Source organism: Gobio gobio (assembly GCF_949357685.1).
Source record: "Gobio gobio genome assembly, chromosome: 21".
NCBI lineage: Eukaryota > Metazoa > Chordata > Actinopteri > Cypriniformes > Gobionidae > Gobio > Gobio gobio.
The window spans coordinates 17,112,755-17,133,677 of NC_137117.1; positions in this window are offsets into that span (position 1 = coordinate 17,112,755).

Here is a 20,923-nt window from a genome sequence, read left to right on the forward strand (position 1 = left end):
CTTTGAGGAAGGACTATGAGGACAAATGTTTTTGGTTTGAAATGACATGCACCAGTGAACCATTCACTATAATACCAAGTATATGTTCCAAGTAAATGGGATTCATTTTGATTTCATGTTGACTTTAAGGTTGTCATTTAATCAGCGATCTCTTCAAGTAGTACTCACTAGTACATGAGCCCCACCTTAATGGAGTGCGTTTAGCTGATCAGCCCAATGAGTTTGGTACACAAGTCTGCCTGTGGGCTTCCCTGGGGCCTTCGACTGCCGACTTCATTTAGCCTGTTCCGTTTCCCACGCTGGGAGAAATACACAGTCTCTGGCCTATTGAAGCGGAATGGAACCACAAGCAACCACCTTCAGGAGGCTGATTTACCTGGGGCCGTTTCCACGGCAACGCACCCCAGGGAGGCCTCGGAGACAAGAGCGAGGATGCCCGAGCCCCCACCCCCCTTCGATTTTATCCAAGGAAAAAGACGGAACTTCATGCAATATATACAGAGGAGATGGTGTTTTTCTAGCATGTGGAGGAGGCACGGAGACATACCCTGGATTGTTTTTCCATGCTGATGCACATCCACTAACCTTTTCAGCGCAGATAGTTCATCTCCGTCACTCGTCTCCAGTACACTCGCACTGAAGCGCCCTGCAAAAGGCCGGGCAGAGAGAAAACACACAGTAATTGCTGTCACACAGCGGCTAGATGTGTTAGCCTGCAGTCCTACACATGTACAAAAGCCACAAAGACTGTCGTTTAAAACGGCAAACGCGGGACGAGTTCAGCCCGCGTCTCGTTTTGTTTTCGTTTTACCTGCAAAGCTGCAGTTTAATGAGAGTACATTCATTAAAGGAATTGTCTTCATTAGAATTGCTTTTATGTTTTGTCAGTGACACTTATAGTGCCGCCCGCTTGTCAACGAGCAGAAGTTCATCTACAAATATGCCATTTAGGCATAGGAAGAGAAATAACCTGTGTGCATCAAAGGATTCGGGGGGATAATAGCCTTGTGACAAGACAGGCTGTGGTATGCGCGTCCCATCTGCATGTCTAGCGCCCCACCTGCCCTGTCCTTCTGTCCATCTGCGCAAATGCTCGCGCACAATCCCATGCTGCCAGAGACAACATACAATGATTAATAAACACAAACACATACAAGCCACACCTCTGCGCTGGCAATGGTCATTGTAACGAGTACAATTTTGAAGCTCAAAGAGGTGCTCTTAATAGCCCCTTTTCACATTTCCGGGTTTCTCAGACAGGAAGTCGTCATAGTTGGGTTAAATTTTATAGCGGTGAATGAGAGTATACATTAAATATATTTTTTGTGTCCCCATTTGCTCAAATAGCAAAAGAAAAACTGCACAATAGTGATTTCACAACTTTCAAAAAGAGGGATAAAATAGAGTGAGATTGATAACGGTAGTGAAAAGAGAGAAATATGTTAATTTTTACCATCACTCCCATAGACACTGTTTTAGAAACACAGCAGCGGTAACTTGTTTTTCATAATTTGATGCAAAAGTGATTTACGATATTGATGACCGTTAAAACGCATCTCACAGTCTTTGAAAAGGGTCTTTAATGATCACACATTGGCATGAGAGTTCGCACAACTACAAATGTACAATATGCTACATGTACTGTAAAAGAAAATCTGTGAAATTTACAGTAATACAGTTAAAGTTAAATTTACAGTTAATAAAAGTACTCCCTTAACCGATATAATATACCAACTATACAAATGTCTGTTTTGGACCTTTGTAATACACTGACAATCACCAAAACAGGTGGTGATGAGAGTCACATGATGAATCAAAGCTCATCGCAAGCAGATTTTCCACAAGCTGAGAAGGTGAATACTAATATAAAACTATGCATAGTGTAATTTACACAAACACTAAATACCATCATGGTAACACACATGACACTAAAATAATGCAATACAAATTAAATTAACATTAGATGTAACATAAAACTCTAATGTACATAACTGTTTCTTCTGAGTTTTTTTTTTTCTAATCATTCATTTCAACAAAAATACATCAATTGTGAAATGTCACCCAGGGAATTCTGGGAATGTCAGTTTATGATTTTCCACTGTAAATTATACAATGAGTTGTTCTTTTACTTTACTATAAAATTACATTAAATGTAAGGTTGTTTATTCACCGTATATAGTGAGGAAACTTGCTGTTAACAAAATAACTTATATAGTTTGATAATCTCTTAGAATAATGTTTAATTAGTTTACGTTAGTTAATGCACTTGGTTATTATAAATTCATTTAGCACTTGTAATTAATTTAACACTTTTAAACGTTAACTTAATGTTAGTGGCATACTAACTTAACTGTATGTATGTATGTATACTGAATATACACTATAATATTGTGTTGGTCCCCCTTTTGCTGCCAAAACAGCCCTGACCCATCGAGGCATTGATTCCACTAGACCCCTGAAGGTGTGCTGTGGTATCTGGCACCAAGATGTTACCAGCAGATCCTTTAAGTCCTGTAAGTTGCGAGGTGGGGCCTCCATGGATCAGACTTGTTTGTTCAACACATCCCACAGATGCTCGATTGGATTGGGGATCTGGGGAATTTGGAGGCCAAGTCAACACCTCAAACTCCTTGTTGTGCTCCTCAAATTTTTTTGCTTTGTGTCAGGGCACATTATCCTGCTGAAAGAGGCCACAGCCATCAGGGAATACCGTTTACATGAAAGGGTGTACATGGTCTGCAAAAATACTTAGGAATGTGGTACGTGTCAAAGTAACATCCACATGGATGGCAGGACCCAAGGTTTCCCAACATTGCCCAAAGCATCACACTGCCTCCTTCCCATAGTGCATCCTATGTATTCTGACACCTTTTTATCAGAGCCAGTATTAACTTCTTGAGCAATTTGAGCTACAGTAGCTCGTCTGTTTCATCGGACCACACGGACCAGCCTTGGCCACCCATGACCCTGTTGCCAGTTCAACAATGTTTCTTCCTTGGACCACTTTTGATACAACCTCAAATCAGAAAAAATTGGGACAGTATGGAAAACGCAAAAAAAAAAAAAAAAAAGTGATTTCTAAATTTACTTTGACTTGTATTTCATTGCAGACAATATGAACACAAAATATTTCATGTTTTGTCTGGTCAACTTCATGTCATTTGTAAATATGCATCCTTTCCTGTCATTCAGACCTGCAACACCTTTAAAAAAAAGTTGGGACAGTAAAGCATTTACCACTTTGTAATGTTGCCATTCCTTTTCACAACACTTAAAAGACGTTTAGGGACTGAAGACACCAAGTGATGAAGTGTTTCAGGTGTAATTTTGTCCCATTCTTCCTGCAAACAAGTCTTAAGGTGGGCAACAGTACGGGGTCTTCGTTGTCGCATTTTGCACTTCAAAATGCGCCACACATTCTCTATTGGAGACAGGTTGGGACTGCAGGCAGGCCAGTCAAGTACCCGTACCCTCTTCCTCCGCAGCCAGGACTTTGTAATGTGTGCAGAATGTGGTTTTGCATTGTCTTGTTGAAATATGCATGGACGTCCCTGGAAAAGATGTCTTCTTGAAGGCAGCATATTATGCTCCAAAATCTCTATGTACTTTTCAGCATTAATGGTGCCTTCACAGAAGTGCAAGTTACCTTTGCCAAGGGCACTGACACAACCCCATACCATGACAGACCCTGGCTTTTGGACTTGTTGCTGGTAACAGTCTGGATGATCCTTTTCTTCTTTGGTCCGGAGTACACGGCGTCCATTCCTCCCAAAAAATACCTGAAATACTGATTCATCTGACCACAGTACACGTTTCCACTGTGTGATGGTCCATCCCAGATGCCTCCGAGCCCAGGGAAGTCGACGGCACTTCTGGACACTGTTAACATAGGGCTTCCTTTTGGCACAGTACAGTTTTAACTGGCATTTGTGGATGTAACTACGTATTGTGGTACTTGACAAAGGTTTGCCAAAGTAGTCCTGAGCCCATGTGGTGACATCGCTTATAGATGAATGACGATTCTTGATGCAGTGCCGCCTGAGGGATCGGAGATCACGGTTGTTCAGCTTAGGCTTGCGCCCTTGTCCTTTACGCACTGAAATTCCTCCAGATTCCTTGAATCTTTTAATTATGTTATGCACTGTTGAATGTGAAATATCCAAATCTCTTCCTATCTTTATCAAAGACAGGAATGCGAGAAGTGCTGCACAGGGTGTAAAGTCTCGGTGCTCTTTGGTTGTATGGGATAATTAAGTTTCAGAAACAAAGGTAGTCCAAGGCACTCGATGGGTGTGTTGAAAAAAGTTAAAAAGCCTTTATTTTTTCATGGCTTAAACATTTAAAATTGGTGACAGGTTCACCTACGCGTTGCGGCTTTACATGCCTTCGTCAGGGTGTGTATTACAGCATAGTACACACCCTGACGAAGGCATGCAAAGCCGCAACGCGTAGGTGTACCTGTCACCAATTTGAAATGTTTAAGCCATGAAAAAATAAAGGCTTTTTAACTTTTTCAACACACCCATCGAGTGCCTTGGACTACCTTTGTTTCTGACTCTTCCTATCTTTCTTTGAGGAACATTGTTTTTAAACATTTCAATAATTTTCTCACGTATTTGTTGGCAAACTGGCAATCCTCAGCCCATCTTTGCTCCTAAAGGATTAGACCTTTCTTGGATGCTGCTTTTGTACCAAATCATAATTACAATCACCTGTTGACATCACCTGTTTCAAATCACATCATTATTTAACCATTTTACCTCATTACTAGCCCTAAATTGCTCCTGTCCCAACTTTTTTTGCAAAAGTGTTGCAGGTCTGAATGACAGGAAAGGATACAAATTTACAAATGACATGAAGCTGACCAGACAAAACATGAAATATTTTGTGTTCATATTGTCTGCAATGAAATACAAGTCAAAGTAAATTTAGAAATCACTTCTTTTTTTGCGTTTTCCATACTGTCCCAACTTTTTCTGATTTGGGGTTGTAGATACTGACCACTGCAGACTGGGAACACCCCACAAGAGCTGCAGTTTTGGAGATGCTCTGACCTAGTCGTCTAGCCATCACAATTTGGCCCTTGTCAAATTCGCTCAAATCCTTACACTTGCCCATTTTTCCTTCTTCTAATACATCAACTTTGAGGACAAAATGTTCACTTGCTGCCTAATATATCCCTTCACCTGTCAGTGGTCATAAATGTTATACCTGATCTGCGTCTATCTTCTGTGGAAGTCTCAGAACCAAAAATATTTTCATCCAATCATTGCATTCGTCCCGATGTTCAAAGCTAGCTTGCTATGGCTAGTCTCTCTGAAATTGCTTAGCCTACCTTTAACAAATACTTATACCCCTAATTCTAACTCGTTTTAATCATTGTTTCTTAATTTAAAAATGTTCAAAACTCTAAAACTTATTTCCAGGTTTAAATTAGATTTTGCATCCCATATTTTCAATGTGCTCCCAGACTTTTGGACCTTTCTGTGTATTTTGTGTTTCCCTCTGCCTTTATTTTTATGTCAGATGGAATGAAAAAGGCATGCGTTCTGCTCCATGGATAAATCACAGATTGTGGCATGTGGTGCTACTTCCTGTTGCCATGACTGCTCTGAGACCATTTTAAAGGCATTTTTGCCACCTCAATATGATGTTTAATGAAAAAGAAAAAAAAGTGTCTCATTTATTAAGAAATTCTGATCTTTAATCCAACTGAAAATGCCAATTTTATGCTTTCTCACAAAGGCAAGGGATCACATAATAAATATAGTCTCTGAATTTGATGGCTTATTCCTTTTAAATGCCTGGGGAATTTGCGATTTAGTGGTGAACGTAATGTTTCGTAATTGCATGGTTTCATTTCGGAAGTCACAGGTGAGAATAAATGAGGATAAAGAGGTGTGCTTGAAAAGAGGAAAAATATGGTCTTTTAAGTGCTCATTTATAAAAACTAGCAAAAGGGAGCTCTGAAAAAACCCCCGTTAAAACAAGGATAGAGGAAGTGCACACAGTGGAAAAAGTTTGCGCTAGCGCCTCTATAATTGACGGAGTTCAAAAGCCCCGCTTCTTAGTCAAAAACCAAAGCGAATTAGCGTCTGTCGTCACTGCAAAAGTCTGGACCGTACAGGTTGAATGCATGCCTGCTGCCTTACTAAAATTAATTAAGAGTTCTTGACTGTCACTTTCTCTGGTTTTGATGCATTCTTTCTAAAATGAGAATATGACACACATAGGAACGTTTTCAAACATATTCGACAATAATGATCTCATCCGTATTACTTCCAAGTGCAACAAAAGGAGTCTTTCCAACTTTGAGCACAATGAACAAAGATGCCAGTGTTTGGTTTAGACTGATTTCTGCCAAGAGCTGCACTCCACGTTGAACGGTACACTTAATAAAGAGCATGCACAGTTTGTATATTATAAATGCCCCATATCGTCGTCCTGTAGTGGAGTAATTTCTAACACCAACAAGTTCTCATTGTTCATCTACAGCACAGAGGTGAAAGACACTCTCTCTGTAGGGTGACAAAGGTGCATACATTTATCATGAGCGCTCTGTGTATCTATCTCTGCAGTACTCCCACAATGCAACACCGGCAACAAGGTCTCTGCAGATTCATAAGCGTGAAAAATGGATGAATAAATGCATGAATAAACAGTATGGAGAGGAGACATATTCATGAGATAAAACATTTATATTTGCATTCACAACAAAGTGGGTATTGCAGTTTTCCTTCCTGTAAATATTAAATAAAGGACATACTGATAGAGATGAATTAAATACATTTCCACGGGCGCTGAGCCTCGGGTTTAAATCTGTCTGACTTGTTGTTGTCACTTCTGACCTCGCTTGAGTCCAATTTAAATCAATATCCATGTGCAAATTGGGAAATGGTGTCATAAAATTAGAAATAAACATGTTTTCATCAGCAAGCATTTCTTTAACTAAAATAAACACAACATTTTTTTAGAAAAACTCTTATATTTCACATTTATATTTGGCTGTGAATCTTTCCAAAAACAAGTTCTAACTAGCCTACATAAAATCAAAACATAACAAAATAATAATAAAAGAATGAAGGCATAAGGAATATCACAGACATTTGGGAATTGACTTGAGTAAGCAACCCCTTAGCAACATAACACCCATGCAACTGCATAGAAACACCCTGCTGAGTGGTGGTCAAAAATGACAGATTTTTTTTAATTATTTAAATTAAATGAATGTACTATATCTATATTTGATAATGTTTTTTTATTTAATATTTTTAAGGGGATTTTATGGTGCTAATGTGTATTTATGCAGTAGTCATAATCCATTTATTTACTTTTTGAGCATAGACTTGAAAATGGAATTTCCAAATTAAACTGTCATAAGTCTTGAATGCTTTGGAGCACAGACTTAAGTTTGGTCTCTTTTTTAAAGAAGACACTTGGCAGATTACTGCTGAAATGAAAAAAGGTAGAACAAATTAACTTAAGGTTTATTGTTATGAAAAATATTTTTTTTTTTACATGAAATATATATTCTCCAAAACATGTTTTACTGTAAAACTGAAAGAAAGCCATACATCTAAAAATAGAAGTGTTTCCCATTTGAGATTGATATCTAAAAAAAAAAAAGTTTTCAGTAAGATTTTGTTTGGGTGCAGTACCGAATAATTCCTCTAGATAAAATTAATTTCCAATGTTTTGTGTGTGTTCATATAGTGCAAAAACCTTTACCAAGTTTAATACCATTACAATGAATCAAAAAATTAAAAAAAAAAACAAAAAACAAACAAAATGGCAGAAGAGCACCAGATGGAGAGAACGACAGAACAATAAAATGATAGATAGAATGATACGATAGATACATAGAACAAACAACAGAATGATAGATAGAACGTTATATTGATGGACAGATAGATGGAATGAAAGATGGATAAAATTGAATACGATGAGCGATGGATAGAACGATAGATAGGCCGATAGATAGACCAATAGACAGAACGATAGATAAACCAATGGATAGAACGATAGATAGGCCGATAGATAGAATGAATAACAGAATGATAGATATATAGAACGATATATACTGTAGATGGACCGATAGATGGATACAATTTTGTACAGTAATGATCGAGCGATGGATAGAACGACAGACAGATTCCACTGAGCATGTGCATAACACCCCAGTTTACTTCCATTTTTAACAGTGAATCTTTACAAAATCATTTAAGTAATTAGAGGCGTTGAATACTTTCTCAAGTCAAAACGGATATTCTGGAGGTCACACGTCTCAGCTGCTGTGACTGTACAGTATAATTAGCATCCCTTTCTCTTATAAAGACACGGATCTATCAGTTAACAAGCCCTAAATACCACCTGTGTTGTCAGACAGCTCTGAGTAAGTCATGCTGGAGCCCCGCAATCATGTTTACTCAGAGCTGGAGCTCCGGCTCTCAGAGCCCCACATAAGCAGATGCTTGTACAGGCTTCTGGCACATTGAGCTGTGTGAAAAGTCACTTTCTTCCTCTCTCTTTGATCACTGCATATAACAGGCAGAAAAAAAACAACCCCTCAAGTTCATCACGCTGCAAATAATTACCACAGAAAGGTGGATGGCTCTAAGGAGCTCAGAGTAAACGGAAATTTTAACGGCTGATTTTCACAGCTCGCAGCTGCTTTGAAGTTGCTTAGCTACAACAAAAGGCTAAAGAAGTTAAGAGAGCGTTCGGGTTTTAACTTTTTCCGCCGTTCGACAAGTATTTGCTCTTATTTACCTGTCACAATCTCCTTTGTTCTGTTTTAAATACGAGTCCGTTTAACTGGAAAGTGAGATAAGCTTGCATTACACCAGTACAGTCAGCACCTTGTAGGAAATACGTAGAACAACCTGCGTATGACAGCCCGAATCATTTTCTAACTCTTAAAATGCCAAGCCTCTCCTGTCCCCTCGGTGCCTGAGAGTCTTTAGGTCCCTTAAGATTGACTGGATTCATTAATGCAGGAGGAAGTCTCTCTCCGACATCTCTCCCAGTGCACAATGCTCTGCGAGGCGGCTGATAAGTCCAGCTCAGCTCATCTCCGGAGCTCTGTAGGGAGCTAAAGATCCTTGAGCAGGCTATGACTTCCATTCCTCAAGGGGTAATGTCGAAACTTTATGCAGTGGCGGGCATATATGCATAAGCAAAACCAAAACCTCTTTAATGATTTCCAGGTCAAAGAACCTTCGGTTTTAAAGTGTTCTCGAGAGGGAAGACATCTCATTATTAGTCAAGAGTGGTAAGTGATTGCAAACAAAATGGTTGTGCCAAACTAGTTTTTCCTTTTAACTTTCCTTTTAACTGTTTTCAGGAGTGTGTGCATCTAAAGACAATTTTTTTGTCAATTAATCTATCAATTATTTTTCGATTAGTCAACTAATCTAATGTGACGAGTCAACGCATTTCACGCACGTCGACATGTTTTCGTAGTCGACGTCATCGATGACGTCTGGTCTAGCAGGTGGACCAATAGAAAGCTAATTCTACTGGACCAATAGAAAGCTTGTAAAGTTAATCGAGCAAAACTGTCACTACCAACAGCCTATTTACTGACAATCTGATGCATAAAGTTCACTAAACAAAAGTACTTTCTCAATCTGGCAAAATCGAATCTGTTTATTTAACTTATGGTACTTTTCATTATTAATATCAGCAATTCTGACCACCCAAAAGCAATCAGTAATGATTTTAACACTCAATATATTACATTTTGATGCAATATACAATATACATATACAAATAATATATAAGTGTTGAATATAAATATAAATGTATCATCAAATATAATATTATAAAATAAAAAACACACACACAACGATTTGGGGGTACCACAAGTTTAGATTTTCTTTAGATAAATTAATATTTTTATTCAGCAAATATGGATTCACTTGATCAAAAGAAACAATTAAGATAATTTAAATATTTGTCCACAGTTTGTCTGTGCATGGTTTACATAAAAATATTAAGCAGCAAGATAAGAAATGTTTCTTGAGCAGCAAATCTGCATATTATAATGATTTCTGAAGGATTATGTGACACTGAAGATTGGAGTAATGATTCAGAAAATTCTGCTTTAACATCACCAGAAAGAAGAAAAGAAAAGAAAAAAAAAATCACATTTTAAAATACGTTCATATAGAAAACAGTCTTTTTAAATTATAATAATATTTTACTATCACGCCATAAATAAAAAAAATCGAACTGTCCCCAAACTTTTGAATGGTAATTTTTATCCAAACTAGCTCAAAATATATATTTCCAATCAGGTACCAAGTTCGGTGCTAAAATTTAAAAAAAAATGTAAAGATACCAGCATTTTCCACTAGCATTTTGAGCGCTGTGGAACGGATTCTTAAACACCTCTTTATTGGATTTCATGTGCTCGCAAATATGTATATGATTGGCTACAATGATCAACGCTTCAAAAATATGTTGTAAATAGACATCTTTGACACTCTTCACCGAGCGCTTACACAGATCCACGGAAGCGTTTGAAAGCAGGTGTCTATTAGCAGACCCGTCTATCAGCAGATCCCTAAAATATCCGCTGATAGACGGATCCGCTAATAGACACCTGCTTTCAAAAGCTCCTGTGTGTATCCGAGCAAGCTCTGTGTATGATCTATTTACAACATGTTTTTTGAAGCGTAGATCGTTGTAGCCAATCACAGAAATATATGTTGAGCGTATGAACACAGCGACCAATCAGAGGTGTTTGAGAATACATTCAACAGCACTCGAAATGCTGGTGGGAAATGCTAGTAAAATTTCAGTACAGGCTTGACATGACAACACTGGCATTTTAAAAAACGGTGGTTGGTCTCTTTACAAGTCAGTCAGTCAGTTTCTTGCCCAGAATAAGCTTCAATGTGGTTCAGACGTTCTACCGTATAGGTCTGGCTATGTGAGCCTAGCTGAAAATGGCACCTTGTTGGTTAAGCTACTTTAAAAAGTTACGTGAGGATACCAGCACAATGGCATCCCATGCTGGGAACCAGCATCCAAAACACAACATACGCCGGTGACCACTTAAGCTGGTCTTTTCAGCAGGGAAAATGCACATCTGCTGCACGAAGGGACTCAAAGCTGCCATGTCATCTTATTTAGCGCCTTACTTCTTGCTCACATACGTGCGTCTCACCGTGTTTTCCAGGGACGGTCTCTACAGTGTCCTCTTATATGTCTACTTACTGTCTTTGTGAGGATTTGTCCCTGGATTTTTGACAGGAAAAGGTTTTGAGTCTTGGGAGGCAATGTCAAGCAAAATTGCAAACAACTTTAAGAGTTCTGCCATAACACCAGCTGTAACACCTCAGACTGATCTCCTATTAGACTGTCAGCAGCTTGCGCAGCCTGACAGACCAAACGGAGACGAGTGGGACAGCTGTAGCAGCAGCCTAGCCATTTAGCACCTAGCTTTAGCGCTACACAGCACCGCCTTTTGAGCGCAGCAGCCAAGGCTGTATACGGAGGGAGGGAGGGAGGCGGTGACTCACAGGAATCAGCTCCGAGAACCTGTCGGGAATAGTTAAACACGACACTCCACACAAATAATAAGCACCGATTGTATTTCTCTAAATATTTCCCTGACTCTTGGGAGGAGAGAGCCGCAGGGAAGTTTTCCTCCTACTAAAGATGTTGACCTTTACAAATAGAGTTGCGTCTCAGCCAAGGCTGGCCTCCCTCGTACTCGACTGTTTCTTTGCACTAAGCTTCTTTCATTTCCATTTCAAATCACACCATTTCTTTTTTCATACAGTCGCCCACAGCACTGCTTTGTGCTTTAATGTGAATTAGCAGTTTGTACTGGAGACAGGCAGAGTTATTGTGGTGGGCTGATGCTTTTATTTGGACGTTCTGTGTGGCTTTTACATTATAAGGTCATGCAAATGCATGAACACATAAAACATGGAGTCATATGCAAGATAGGTATTGAAAGAAGAGTTATAAATGCCCAGAAGTCAGAGCATTCGGAGTGCTCTGACTTATTAAGAGGTGCTTCTCATGGGAGTGCCAGTTTCAAGACGAGAAATTGCTAATTACAAAGAAATGGCAAGTAACCCACTGAATTAAATTTGGAACAGGATATTCTTGTAAAAAGCACTCCAATAACATATCTAACATATAGAGCACATAGAAATCTCATTCCGCTGGATACACCTGCAAACACAAATACACACACTCACACATGTAAACACGTTCATACACTTACATGCAGGTACTTGAGATCTCCTCCTCTACCTGCGGAGAAACACCCTTTGTGTGTCATACTCAATGGATATCTTCTCGCTCTCACACACAGAGTCGGTTGGCTCAGCGGGGGAACCTCATGCTGTGTGCTAAGGGACACGGGTGTTGTATTATACAAGGGGTGACAAATGAAAGCTGGCATACTAAAAGAAACGGCAGCTTATTTGGTATGCTAATGTGAGAGGGAGAAAGAAAACACAGGAGGCTGGCGTGGAGCCCACGCAAAAAAGATCAATTCACTCCAATTGGCTCCAGCCATCCTTGGTTTTCTCCAGACTCTCCCACTGGGAGAACGGCGGCATCCACCTGGGACTCCATCGCTCTTTACACCACCTATTCTTCACGTTGGTTTTAAAGCCCAGACAGCAATGCACAACAAGCAGGGGCATTTCTGGTTGGGTTGGTGGGGGTAAGTTTAGAACCGTATCACACCAAAAAAAAATCTGAAACTGGGTGCAATGCTTGGTTTGTCCTGGTAGTGATGAAAATAATAATGTATTGTGCATTTCTTTTAAACTCTGCGTTGAAGAATTTACTCAACGACCATTGCAGAGAAGCAAAACCGCAAGAAGAGAGCATCCGCGAGTAGTAGTGATGGCAGTTCAAATGTGCCGCACATGTTGGTACAAAATGGTTAGCTGACCCCCTGGTGTCTGGCTGAATTATAGGTCATAAACCCGACCATCTACATGTAAACTAATGGGACAGGAGCCAAACTAATTAATATAAAAATTACACGTCAAATAATTTCCCCCAAAGTTGGTTTCTGTTCAACTTTTCTGTCCAAATTGTAGGTAGTTATCAAACTTATGCATGTTTAAATGTTTGTTTTTCTAATAAGTTTGGTTTTAGTAACTAATTTGATGCTATAAAAATGAGGTGTGGCATCATGATTGACCGTTGTGCTTGCGATTGAAACATCAAATTCTCCATAACTGTTCGTCAAGATTACGGTTAAATTTCATATTTGAAATCACCAATGAAATCTGACAACAACTGTCTCATAAATTTTGTTTCAAAAAACGCTCGAATCATGACAAAAAAACCTGCATTTTTCAGCCTGGACAAAGCTAATGCACATGCGCAATCATAAATGCGCGTTTCAGAACACTGTTTCTATAGCCTGTTTCTATAGCATCCAGAGCTTCTAACGACAGCTGCAGTGATGCAGCGATGACTTTACTAATCGACAATTGGCTCTTTCGTTTAGAAGGCGGGGCTTATTCGCCATATTGGGCATTGGATTTTCTCCCATACATAAGTAATCTGAGTGCACCGTCTTCCTATATATAAAGTCTTTGTCACTACTGTGCAGACTTCGGCTCCAAATGACATCATCCTCGAAAAATGGCAATGGCCATTTCAGGGATATTTTTTTCCACCTTTTTTACAGTCTTTTGCTCAAAGAGTATTAAATTGCAGACTATAATAGTTGCTATGCAGCTGAATATACCAACCCTCTGGCGCTCTTCGGTCATTTCTGACCAGAACATTTTCTGTTTTGAAATGTTAAAAATCACTGCTTTATGCTTTGAAACTTTTTTGGGGTCAAAAATTGGGGTCATGATTCAAGCATGTTAATTGGTCGTAAAAAAAAAGTAGCATTCATTGTCTTTGGTCATAAATGGGAAATCGGCAAAAACACAAAAATCCTCCGAAAATTTGTGTGTACAATCTACAAATCGTCCTCGATGCTGAAAAAAAGTACACAGCAGTAAAGGGATGACACTGTAAAACGTCAAGAGTGTGATATTGACACACACACACACACACACACACACACACACACACACACACACACACACACACACACACACACACACACACACACACACACACACACACACACACACACACACACACTTATACACACACCTATGAAAAACTGAACCTATGAACCACATTTTGAGTTTTTTTAAATCACAGCTTCATCAGAATGATATGAAACTTGGTGACTTTTCTAGCATTAGGTATTTAAACACACAAAAACATTGAGGGCATGATTCGAGCATGCAAAGTGGTCGTAAAAAAATATTCCCACTTGTGCTCTTCGGTCAAAAATGACCACCATAGGAAATGAATGGGAAATCTGCAAAACACAAATTCACAGAAAAAAAAATCTATATTTCTAACAAACAAAAAAATATCTAAACCTTTATAATAAATAGTCTTTGAGATTTTTTTAAATATATATTCAAATCCATCAAAAAAAATTTTTATTAAATGTGTTCAAAACAGAACTAGTGAATTCTCAAGCCTCTCCATAGAGACCTCTAGTGATTACACACATGGTTGCATGATTTCCTAAATAATTCCAAAAGAGGGTGCTAATCTGCCTTCAAAATTTTTTTTATTTTATTTAGGTCTCTATTTCAACCTGAAATACTGCAATGATAAATAAAATATAAAAATAATAATTTTTTCTTTCTAATTTTCAATGGCAAAAATAGACCATAAATATTGCATATATATTAAAAAATACCATCAAATCATCTCAAAATACAAAATTAAAAAGAAAAAAATATTATTGAAGAAAAATAAATTGCATTGGTTTTACTGGGGTGGAGGAAGTTTAATTTTTAGGTGTCCGGTCACTTATGACCGGGAAGACAACCAATGCAACCCCTAAACGAAGAGCACCAGAGGGTTAAAATAAGCTTTCTTTATACAAGCTGTGTTTTTGTGTAACTTAACCCATACGCAGCAGTGATAGATCAAATAATTCTACTGACTTGATCTTTGAATTTTGTTCAGCAAAATAAAAATCTTAATACCTATGAACAGAGTGAAAAATATATTTTTCAATAGCTAATTTGTTTGCCCACATATGCAATCTTTGATCATGTTCCAAATTAGGAAAACGATGCTAGATATATTATGAGAAACATGAATGACTTGTTAAAGTCTTTTGTTTATTTGTTAAGTGACAGAAGCCATAAATGAATTGTTCATGAATGACCCATCAGTATTTAACAGTTCATATCATATGAGACTCTCAAACAAATAAATTAACTTGAAATCATTTTAGGTTGTGTAAAGATTGCAGAGTGACCTAGTAAAATATTTCCAATAATCCTGAAAATAGGTTAAGATAAATGTTAATGTTTGCCCCTAAATGCTCTAGAACCACCACTGTCAACTAAGCAACAATTGCAAAAGCCGCTGGCGTTGTTGTGCAACAGTCCACCAATCTTCCAATTTTTTAACTATTACTACTCAAATAGTTGCAAGCTTTTTTATACATTTTTAAAAGACATCATAATCAGAACCAGTCCTGTTGGCCTTGGCATTTGGTGCGGACGCCTATTAATTAATCCAAGAGCACTGCCCTCAAAGAAACCCATAAAATGAGCCTCTCAGTATAATGTATGGCACATGTAAGAATGCCCCAAACCAAAAACATATTGAGAGACATTTACATGAAAGTCTTTGGAAAAGTAATAAACTGCTGTGTGGAGTTTTTAAGGCTCTAGAAGAATCACTTATAGTTGCAAAAAGCCCTCCAGAGTTTAAAAGTACAGTTCAGTAGCAGTCTAAGATGATCCCTGGGTTCTCAATCAGTCAATTGCAAAAATAAAAAGGATATTTTAATTAGTAGTGCTTGCTAGGACAACCATCACTTTTGCCTAACACTTTAAGTGTTAGGGATTTGAACAAACTCCTAATCCTAAGTACATTAAACTTTAGAGCGTAACTCATCCAGGATTCTTCGTGCAATGAACATGAATGATACCTCAAAGAGGTGTGCTGTTACTTTTCTGAAGGATTTTTACTTGGCAACCAATAAAACCGGTCTAGACGTAAGGTGCGGTCTCAAACTTGGCAGGTGAAATCCGGTCATTTCAATAGGAATCTGTGATTTCAGGAGTTTCATGTGAGGGCGAAAACGTTTGCCACACGGAATTTGATCATGCGAATTTGCTGTGCTGACCAACATAAAGCTGCTTGATTTGAAAGTGCCTTCTGTGTGAGCACTGCTTCATGCAGCTCAACATTATTGACAATGGACCTTTTTTCCCCCACACTTTTCGCTAACATGACAACACCTTTATATTGAAAGTAGGACCTGAATCATATAAAGCTAGAACATCACATGCAACACCCTGGGAAACACTCAAAACATGCACTACTCTTTAGACCAGGGGTCTCAAACTCATTTTACCTGGGGGCCGCTGGAGGTAGACTCTGGGTCAGGCTGGGCCGCATCAAGTATTACACATAAAAAGTGTTTCAAGTATTCCAAAAAAAAGTAGCACAACAGATCCAATCTTCTCAATCTTTATTATTACCAGTTCTTCAACACGAATGTTTCTTCTGAACATGAACTGTTCCTCTGAATTTTTTTAAATATAGCCTATAGAAATTATATCATGTAATATGAAATAATGAATGATTTCAATTTTATTTTAAATAATAGACTAATTCACAGCAAGGCCGTAACCAAGTCAAACAGAACAGTGAGCGAAATTCTAGGTCTAATTCTTGGGAAAAAATCTTTTTGGGACTATTTGTAAACAATATTTGCATTAATTTGTCAAATATATTATTAGTCCCGATATTCTTCGCATGAGTGAGTGAATAAATACAATTTTTGTCAACCGTGTCAAAAGTTCCAGGTTCTAATCCGCTCTCATTTCGTTTTTCTTCATTAAAATCAAAGATGTTCATCAATGATTGTATAATAAGACCATGGACACATTTGCATTTTGTTTTGTGATTTCACCGGAAAGAATAGTCTCTCTCAGTAACGGCATTAAGCGATAGATTGACGCACTCGTCTGTGTGTGAAGACTGAGCAGTGTGCACGAGCCAAAAGAGAATGTAAACCCCGCCCACTTTAATTTGATTGGCCATCTCAATCATTTTGACTTTGACGAGTGCTGTTAGACCACATTCGTTTCAACAGTCTGATCAGCTTCGTTCGTCTGTTCCTGTCAATCAAGCGGTGTCAACCAATTATACTGCACGAGGGAGGGGCGAGCCAACTCTCTCTCTCTCTCTCTCTCTCTCTCTCTCTCTCTCACACACACACACACACAAAGGAGGCAGCAAGCGTTACACGCAACGACACAGCAAAAATTTGCTTTTCAGAGCAACGCGCAGGCCGCACTAACACTAAACTTTGAAGTCAAGAAGGGTGCCACAAAATGTCGGCCCGCAGGCCGCGAGTTTGAGACCCCTGCTTTAGACAATTTTCCTCCCATGCAAGGTGGCAAATCGGGCAGCAAATGCTTTCCAGCATTTTCGGTCCTGAAGGTCTCGGCAATGTTCCATGCAATGTTTAATGTCTTTAAATCCTGGATGAAGGTTCTTCGCCAAGTGTCGCAGGGGCATCCTCGTGGGCGCTTAGCACCTAGAGATGCCCACCTCATTGCAATCTGATGGTTCTCCATCTGAAAGATGTGGCCAGCCAGTTTGAGTCTTCTACGGGCAATGATGGTATGGAGGGTGCACGGGTCACTCCTACTTCATCATTGGTGATATGGTCATGAAATGTTAGTAGTGGGATTTTTAAAGTGAAAAAGAAAACCCATACATTTATCCACCCAATAGACCCTCCCCTCTAAGAAATCAGGACAGAATTGGTTAAAAGTGGACAAAAAAGACGGTGTAAACGGATATCTGTCTGCCTCGTAGCTGAATAAAAAGCTGCAACATTTTGCTTGATGAAACGTAAAGACAAAAAAAAAAAAAAACACGATTCCGACAATACAGGTTTGTGTTTTTCAAGTCATCTTGGAGAATTTTCATATCAATAAAGTAAATGAATAATACAATGCTAATTGACAGCCTTTATTACAGTATAGAAAAAAATATATATAATTTCTGCATTATTCTGGTGATATTTTTTTATTTTACATTGTATAAAATCCACGATGACAATACATAAGTGTTTGTAGTACATAAACCAATCATTAAATTGTCATAAGAAAAATATTATAGAATACAAATTAGAGTTACTGTTCAGCAGTGTATTTGATTTCTTAGCCAAATAAAAGCAAGATATAAGAAAAACTAAAAATCTGTCCATTAGACAAATGTCAGGAAAAAACACTTGACATTTCTGTTCCCCTGAAACAAAGATGCTTAAAAGAAGAAAATGCAAGTGTGATTATTCATCTCTGGCCTTGAGACTACTTATATATTCAAAACGTTTGACACAAGTAAATAAATACAATTTTAATAAATTCATAAAAAACTTTTGCTTTCTGTTTATTTAGTTATTAATTATATTCATCATTTATTCTATTTATTTCATATGATGTTTGAAAGTTTTGCATCCAAAATTAGTCTATCAAAAGTAGATCAATTATACATAAAACCACTACTTTACATACTAAGTTAATGTTATATAAGATAACGGTTTAATCATACACATCTAATAGTTTTCACAATAAAAAAGCAAGATACCGAAGTGTACCAAAGAGCCTTTATGGATTTCCGAACACCATGCCAACTTTTCAGTGGCTCATGCACCTCCTCACACCAGGCTAAGCACCCCAATAAACGATACACAATTACGTTAAAGCCTATTAGACATGCATTAGTTACTCACTCACTCACTCACACACACAGACACACACACACCCGTTCTCTGTCTTAAGGAGGGGTGCAACACACACCTGAGGGGAGACTGTTGGGGCTAACGGCAAGATCCACATGATGACAGAGTGTCAATACAAAGCAATTTAAGGGCGCATGAGAAATCGACCCCCCAGATAACAGGCAATTTCTCTGCTCCGATGACTCCTGTGGACAGCCAAATAACCACAAAAACGAGAAGAGAAAGAGGGAGTCTACTGCTGAGAAGCTGTGATTTGGATCACGTTGCACTGGTTACTATTGCACATTCACTAGTGGCTTCTCGATCGCCCTCTTACTCTCTGTCTGTCTAGTTCTCTTTTATTTTCTGTCCATCTCTGCCTTAAACACGCACACATAAATTCAGCCCACCACTCTACTTAAGCTTTAAAACGGTAGCTTAAAACAAGATGGAAAGGTGTAAAACTTAACTTGAGGGTTTGAGATTTGGTGTCGAGTTAAATCAAAAAACAGGTTTGCCAAAGTTTAGGATGCTCATGATGTGATTTCCAAGACACCCTTGGCACATATGGTACGTTTATTTGTCATTCTACCTACTTTTTAAAAAGGAAATTGTATGCACTATGCACTGTGAGAAATACTGTAATGCAGGATATAATATATATTATATATATTTCTTCAAAGGGGCTTAAAAGTACAGATGACTCATTTTAAAGAATAGGTTATTTTAAATGGTTAATGTAAATTAAGCAGTTTTGTCAACCTCTTAAATTAACATCCTTAATGTCCTAATGGCGAATCATCATTGTTGGATTCAATTTAGTGAATCGTTTCATTCAGATGGTTCATGATGGTTCATGGCTGATGTGTATAGCGCCTACTCTGTCTTTGTTCAATGCCACTGAGAGACTAAGACAGGGACTTTTTTTTTTATACTGATTTTACCATTACCATTTTATACTGATGGTATAAAATGTTCTGGTCAATAAAAGAATACATCATCCCTGCTCAACCCCTCTCCCTATCTCAATCAATGAACAGGTGACTAATATTCCCATTCCTACGTAATAATGTTTTCGTTGTCTTAAAACACCTCAATGTGGACCGAAGGCCAAAACGGAGAGAAAAATATATACGTTTTCAAACGAAAACGTATTAGTGTGGACATGGCCTATATGATATAATGAATACATTTGTTCAAATGGTTCATGTACTTCAAATGGTTCAAAAAAGTGAACTGTTTGACTTACAAAAAGCATCCAAACAAACCGATTCCCTACAATGAACACAGAGAGAGGACAGTTTAGCACGATTATTCAGATCGATAAGCTGCGTGTGCAAACAACATAGTATAAATCAATGATGCAGAATTTTGTCATGCTAATAGTTGAAGCTAAATAAAAAAATGACAATATTTTGAAAACAACTGAGCTAGTCACACTATTCAAAAGATATTTGCTTCTTAAAGCTACTGCACACTTACTGGTATGACAGCCATTCAAAGTAAAGTTCTATTCTAATGATAATAATAAAAAGATATAGGCCTATAATAAAATTACAAATGATACTAGATGTTTCACCAATGCCCAATGTTTTGGAGGGCTTTTAACCACGTGAAATGGTTAAAAAAAAATGGCAGAGAAATTGCATAGAGAGGCTTTGTAATGGGAAAAAAAATGCTTTTTGACCCCAGAATGGTGTAGTTATGGCATCTAACTGGCCCAGGTTAACCGGCTAAATCGTATCCACTTGGATTCACATACAAAAAAGTAGGCATTATATTCTGCAGTACATTAATATTCCATTCCAAACACAGTCATACATTTGAAGCCTTGATTCATTACATTTATGACTCAGTTAAGGGGAATCAGACACCCCTTCAAGACTGAAGTTCAAGACTGAAAGAAAAGGAAGGTATTGGCCAACAACCCCGAATTAAAGACTCTAAAATGCAGAAATTCAGAAGAGTTATTTAATTGCCACATTATATTTCCTTATAAAATGCTCTATTATTCAGAGCATGCTACAGTCACAGAAAGCCATCATTCAAGAACTGTTTTTGTTAGTGCTCTCATGGAGACCTGCCTGCTAACAGGGA